Consider the following 7570-nt stretch of genomic DNA (forward strand, 5'->3'; position numbering starts at 1 on the left):
CAACTTTAAACTACTGCACAAAAAAAGCACCTACCTCAAAGTAATACAACTTTGGGACATGAGTGATCTCAAGTCATGAGTCTGCTTACTTTTAAAAGAAACCTAACTAACAATTTTCACCTGGCAGACAAAAAAACCCCACAGACTAAAGGTGTGGTTATTTCTACCATTGTCTGGTGAATCTTGGCAGGCAAAACCCAGTCATTTCAATAAGAATCCGACTTTACAGACTTTAATGACATCTTCAGACATCACTATTTATCATTAGCCAGCCCTTTATACATTAACTAACCAAACAGCAAGATGTAACTTGTACCACAGGAAGAACTGACATAAACAGGAAACTGCAGTTCGGCAAATCCTCTTCAGCAGAGTCAGCTGATGAGACCGTAGAGAAATAACATTATGAAAGCTTTATAGAAGCACTATACTCAGATGGAACATATAGAAGCACAATATTCAACCTGGAAATGTATATACTCACATACAATACAGAAGCTCTATATTATGTACAGTACAACTGGATGTATAGAGAAGCACTATATGCCAGTGGATGTATACATACACATTTTAACCATCAAGTTACCTTGAGTCAGAACGTGAAAGTTTCATAGTAAGAAATGATTATTCACAATTTATTTTCTAAATGCATGTTATTTTATTGTGAGTCATCGATGCATGTGCTTCTTTTTTCTGACCTTATGATTCTTAATCAAAATGTCTAAAATCAATCATCCGGTGGCGGTGAAACGGCAGACTGTTTGGTGACTTCAATTATTTTGTCTAATTAAATTCCGCCCTTTTTGCACTGCAAGCTTGCATTCAGATCTGCCTCTTTCCAATCAACATAGTCCAAGCTGCACATTTTTTCTTTTTCGATAATCTCAGATGTGCGTTACAATATGGAAGAAAAGATCTGTCGCTACTTCAGTTTCATCGTGACTTTAAACTAGTACTATTAATCAACCAAAACCGTATCAGCATATGGCGTAAGACAGAAGGAGAGGGGAGGGGACGCCAGTTGACCTGTATGGTGTGCTGTACTCAGACAGGCACAAAAACACAAACCTATACTTTATCTCTCTCTCACACACACACACACAAACACATATACAATGTCACAAAGCTCATTTGGTCCCTCAGCTGGGTCCTCTGTCAGGGTCACAGCCATTTACTCGGTCCCATCCATCAGCACAGACTACACATGAACGTTACCTACACACCCACCCTCACAAACACACACAGCTCTCAGCCTCGAATACATTTTCACAAACACCAAAACTGAAGACTATACTTTACTTAAAAAACACATTTACTCTAAAAGGGGACATCGGATGCCTATTGTCCACAAGTTGGTTTGATTCTTTAGGGTCTTTGTGAAATGTCTGCAAAATACTTTGGTTTAAATTCCTTAATGGTTGTGTAAAACCACAGTTTTTACCTTGTTAAAAACAGCTCGTATCAGTGCATGTCTCTTTATATGATAATGAGCTACTGCTCACTCCACTCCTCTGTTACGTTTTTTGTATTCAGTGGCACATTACTATAAAAAAAAAGGAAGACTTTTACGTTCACTTTTACATCCAACTTCAAAACACCTGCATTGCTTATTAGACTTTGTCGCTACAACTGTTCGAGGGAGGTGAAAATGGCGGACAGCATACAACTTGCTGAGGGCAGAAATATGCCAAAATGGGAGAGAGTCAGCAGTCATGGGTGGGGCTTGAGCAGAATGACAGTTTACTGCTCAGGAAATAGGGTGACCACCTGGCAATAGATCTGTTGCGGGACAGTAGATGTGATTTTGCAGGACACGTGTGAGACAGACAGATTTACATTACTGTTATCCTATGTAAATGCTTATGCACATCGGTTGTCATACGCGCTTATTTATGTTTCTGAGCTCGCGCAACCATAAGAGGTCTTTAAAGTTGCGTTTTGGGCCATTATGCTTTGGCACAGTATCTACCAAATGAAAAAATAATCCCTTCATCAAGCCTATTTTCTGTGCATTGCAAAGCGAAGTGCACACATCGTTCAGGCGATCAGCTTGTGATCCGGTGTTTTCTATGCCTCAGAACGACTCTGTTCATAGTGAATGCAGTGAACTCGTTTATTGCATGTGCTGTCTGTTTATTGCACGTTTGGGAATGCAACGGCCGCCAGTTAAGCTTTATTTTTCGCGGCAGATGATAACAGCATTTCACTAGATTTGTAGTGAGTCAAAACAAGCTGGAGTAAATAAAATAAATAAAAAATAAAGTTAATAAAGTAAATAAAAGCCCTACTGCCGTTTGTCAAAATAAAAGCTTAAAAGTGCAGTATGAATTGCTGACAGCAAGTAGTTTAAATGCAGTACAAATTCAAAATATCTCTTTCAAGTGTAGCAATCAATAAAGAAAGCATTGTAATTTCCCTACTGTAAAGCAAAAATAATATACCTATAAAATATTCATTTTCACTTATTTTACAGTGTAGTTGTTTTACAATATATAGCTATTGCTGTCATTGTTGTTATTATTATTAATATATTCTAATTTGTTTGGCTTCCTAAAACACAAGTGTGAATGTAATTTAGACTAAGACAGTATATCACAACAAAATAGAGGGTTAAGTCCCCTTTAAAGTTCAGGTACAAGTCAGTTCACTGAATTTTTCTTAGTTAAGAACCTGGATTGGAACTCTTAATTTTGAACTTTCCTAAATGCACTAGATAGAGTAATGTACCATTTTTTTTTTCCAATTCTTCATTTTCTTAACTTTGTAATAATTATTTTATTGTGGACTTAATATCGAGATATTATCGTATCGTGAGATTTTGATGTTGTTACATCCCTAGATATTGTTGTTGGTAATTTATCAGTTCTACCCTAAAACATCTGTCAGATAAACAACATTTAGCTCTTTACATCTGATGACTTGAAACAGCATTTTACAGTACAAGTATATGAAATAACGGAGTACAGCAGAGCAGCATCAAGAACATGTAATACTGGTAGGGACAATATAACCATATCTGATAACTGGGGGAGGGGATGCTTGTCCTCAACGTCTGTGTTGGTTACAGCCCTGTCTAAGCCCACTCATAAGCTCTGAGCAAAGACCTCTTTGCAGTCTCAAAGCTCTGTAGCACATTTTGACACCTTTACACACACAATCCCTGTTAAACCCCTCAAAACAAAGCATATTCTGAAATCCCACTGCTTCAACTCCTAATTCGAAAAACCCCTTGTGTTCTGGAAATGCTGTGCATTTCAATGTACGTGCAGTTCGATAAACACCAAAACTCTTTAAATATGCCGCTCAGACATGACAGACAGCAGTGTAGGGAGTCTGTGGCTCGTATGCACGCCAAAGCTCTGGGGAGGGGAGCAGAAATCCAAACAAATCAATGCAGGCCGAGCCCCAGAGAGACAGAGCATCCACCACCGCCAATTACTGCAGCGCAGAAACAAACACAGTGGAAGTGAACTGGAAAAGAAGGCAAAGTCTGTCGCTAGCAGGTAAAGCCGTAGTTTTGCGTGCGCGTGAGGCCGACGGAGGGGAAAGAGGGGGGTCTGGATACACTCACACAGGCAGGTTTGCTGGGTCTGGCAGTGCAGGCAGGCCACTCTGTAATTTACAGAGGTGGAATGCAGCACGCAGCCGCGGGTGCTAATTACAGAGCGTTCATCTCTCTCTCTCTCTCTCTCTCTCAGACTGTGAGCCAGCCGACCAAAACCAGCCGACTCCCACACTGCTCCGCTGTCAACTGCAACCTTCAGACAAAATGCAGAAGTGCACACACACACACACACACTAGGACAGCTGTTTGGATAACATCTATGACTCAGGTGACTATACATGCTACAAAACCCACAAAAAGGTTTACTAGTATTGTAATAGACCCCATTACAAAACCACTGGAAATTGACTGCCAGTACTTCTAAAGCTGTTCATCTCTCTTGACTGGAATCTTGTGCTGTTATGGCTTTTTTAGCAGCTTCTGGTCATATAGCATGTTCTCTTGGATGGCGCCAATCTCTCCAGTCATGGCATGAGTATTGATGCCTGTGCATAGAGACTGAATTCTTTGAAAGCCATCAATGAACTGCAAGTGAAAATGCACTTATGCATACACGCATATAAAAACACACTCACACTGCCAAAGTACACAAATGTATTAAATTCCTCCACATATACAGTGAGTGCTCCACAGCAACACTGTCCGTTCTGCCCACTAATCATATTGTGTTTAATTACATGAGTTGGATTATACAGGAGAAAGCCTAGGTCAGCAGGACAAGAGCCCAGACTTACTTAGAGAAAACATCCACCCCCCTTCAGCGCTAAAATTCAACGTTACAGCTTTTTGGATGTGAACGAGACACAAATGAGACAAACTGTTTTAGCTAAAACAGTGCTTGACAGGCTGAACGTCCAACTCATCATGTCAGATTTGTTATGAGGTTCTGCCAGACCTAATACTTGCTGTCTTACGCAAACATGGTTTGACTACTTACTAATGTCATTCTAAATACAATTATAGCATAAGAATGCTTCTGTTGCACCAAAAATACTGCAAACAAAGGTTAAAAAGAAGGGTAACCTGTTCAGCTGACTCAAACGACAAGACTGACATTTATCTAACGGGCTTCATTCAATCTCTATCAAGCATTAAATCAGCAGAGTCTAGTTCAGTGTAAAAGGGTTACAGGTTAATAGGTGTTTATCCACCTTAATCTTTATTGTGCTCGAAAGCAGTTTACCTATGATAACACCATCACGGTAATAAGCTATCACGTTGGCCGTTAAGATGTTTTTTTAACTTTCTATGTTCTCAACAGCCGTGGAGGATTTGCAGACTAATTTATTATGAGCTTTAGTGAAGCTGTTTATGCTCAGAGAGATAAGGCTCAGATTAAATGGCGTCCTTTATCAGCATGCAGCACATTCAAAAGACACTGTTTCAATTTAATTAATTGCCCACAAGACAAGGTGCAAGGCAATTATTTTCCATACTTAGACATTCGTGTGAAAATATGGACAATGAGGAGAGTAAGTGGGAACATATCCAAGAACAGAGGTCTTTGTTTTGCCTCTGGTTACGTCTCAAAAACCTACTGATCTGTCTGCCTAGACCTTTTTTTTTTTTTTTTTAAGCATCAGATGAGTCAGCTGAGCCAACCTGGAACACGCCTATGAAATCCAAAATGCAACTGACATAAGATGTGCTTGAAATCGTTCACTCATTCACTAAACCCTAGTGTATGATCGCTTAGTGCACTATATCTGCTTTTAAGAGAGTGAATTCGGACACGGACTTAGCCATTGATCAAGGATGAGTCAAGTTAGGCTACTTGATTATGACCCTAGTAAATAATTAATGAAAATGACCCATTACAACATTGAAAACAATTAACCTAGGAAGAAGACCAACACTGCTACAATATTAATGAATATATTATGAATCTTCAGTCAAAGTTATTTTTCATACAGAGTGGTTAGCTAACATATTTTAGGTTTTCTCTCTTCTAGCACTTGCTTTACTTTTTTTTTTTTTCCTATCCAAGAAGATGCCTTGTTTCCGTTATCGTCATGACTTCTGAGTTCATTCAATTCTCAAAAGTTTTATGTGCAGCTTACATAGAAAAATATTAATGTCATTTTTATTAGTAACTGCAGTTACTGTTTTTGGTGTAAATTATCTGTTCTAACTTTTGTTTCAATATTGTGACATGAAACTAGTGCCAGTATTTTGCCATGGGTAATGGTGAAATATCTAGTTCATTAGTTAATTGGTTATACTTTGTCTCTAAAAATTGTAAAAATGCAATACAACACAAATAACAAAAATTCTGTACAGCAAAAAACGACCAATCATTATACAACATCATTGTAAATGTAACAACAGAAAATATGAATTGATACTAATATTAAAAAAAAACGTTTTGTACCAATTGCTTTTACATAACAGTACTCTATAAAACTTCTCTGACGGCAGGGAATGTAAAATGCGCATATAAATATTTGACTGCTCAATGACGCATTGACCAATAAGAATTAAGACGTAAAAAAAAGATAAAAGAAAATGCAAAACAAAAACAGAATTTTCATTTAAAGACCTGAGCACAAGCACATATAAACGTCAATATGAGCTGCTGAATGAACCAATACAGCGGACAATACGAGGTTAATTAGCTACATTGGGACTGAAGATGCATTTTTCAACTAAACTATATTCTTCACTTCACACACAGTCGCATCAGACGAGGGAGCTGGTTAAATAACGATAACGTGTGGGATGCTGCTACACAAAAAGTTGATCAAAGGAGTAAATGATGTACGTAATTCATTCACAATTTGAGGATAAAAAAATAATCGCACATTTAAACAACACCATTCTGAATGACCCCTTTCTTTCTCTGTTATTTTGTTGGCGTGACTGGAGCAAATGAACTTTCATAAACCTACCTGGATGATGTTCAGCTGAAGGTGCGGCCCCTTCCGAGAAGACTGCTGCTTTTAAAAGGTGAAAATGCGATGTTTTTGCCTGTGCCCTAACAGAGAAAATAACACCAGCAAGTATTCTTGAGGAAAAAAAAAGTGTTCGGGGTTTAGACGTGCTGACAGTAATCCAAGTGACTCTTCTTGGTTGTCGTCTTGGGTTTCGGGACGAGACGCCGTGCAGCGCATCTGAATTTCAAGCACCAAACACACACGGCTGTTTCACTCTCAGCTGTCTGTCTCCAGCTCCAGCAGACAACAAAAGTCCTCCCTTTACCGTACTACGTCAAAGAAAAGCGCAGCGAAAACGTGTATGCGTTTAGTATGCGAGAAACACTCTTTGTCGTCACCAAGAAACATTCAATAATTGTTATTATTTATTAGTCTTTAAATTATAGCGCTAAGCTTTCTTGTTTGGTCAGATTTAGTAGCTGTAGTTCATTAAATTTATTGTTTCATAAAATATTCTGAGAGTAGGCTACTGTGACATATTTAATGTGTTATATTTCAACGTGTTATTTTAGTATATCATTCAGAGAGGGTTTTCACGACGCGTCATCAATCGGCCATATTGGCAGCACTGAAAGTAAACAATGCCACTGAACTGAAGAGAAGTGCTTTTTTTTTTACTGATTATGGCTGCTGAAAATGGTCAATTATTGTCATGTGTTTGTACTAATTGGAAAAAAACAATTGGAGTACTACAGACTGACAAAAGTTATAACAAATCAAGGAGAAGAGTGCAAAAAACTATCTGAAGGACAAAAGGTGTTTGTGGTTGGCCAAACTTAATCAGGATTTCCAGGGCAAGAATCTTGACAACATTTGTGTTTGTTCTTATCATTTCCATTCAGGTAGGTGAAATATTAGGCTAATATCTTAAGTCATACCTCTCTTTTCCACCTATTAACTTTAGTTTGTCAAAATATTGCATCTTTTCCAGCTTACTAAGTCGTTCTCTATATGATTTAGCATCTTTCACACATTTTTTCTGTGGTTTATACAGCATAAATTAGCAGAACAACGTATTTAGTGGTACATTAACCGTGCAATCCATGCTGTTGTTTACACCTGAGTATCTCCA

General features: G+C 38.2%; 1 protein-coding gene across 3 annotated transcripts in view; it reads right to left on the minus strand.

The window, feature by feature from the left end:
* The window catches only part of dok4 (docking protein 4), a 55117-nt gene extending 48385 nt beyond the window's left edge, over positions 1–6732 (minus strand). For all 3 annotated transcript variants that reach the window (XR_007828146.1, XR_007828145.1, XM_051115931.1), the window contains exon 1: positions 6454–6732. The gene's annotated coding sequence lies outside the window, so the exon portion shown is untranslated. The remainder of the gene's footprint in view (positions 1–6453) is intronic.
* Between the last annotated feature and the right edge of the window lie 838 nt (positions 6733–7570).

The sequence above is a fragment of the Labeo rohita genome, chromosome 7 (genome assembly GCF_022985175.1).
Source record: "Labeo rohita strain BAU-BD-2019 chromosome 7, IGBB_LRoh.1.0, whole genome shotgun sequence".
Classification (NCBI taxonomy): Eukaryota; Metazoa; Chordata; class Actinopteri; order Cypriniformes; family Cyprinidae; genus Labeo; species Labeo rohita.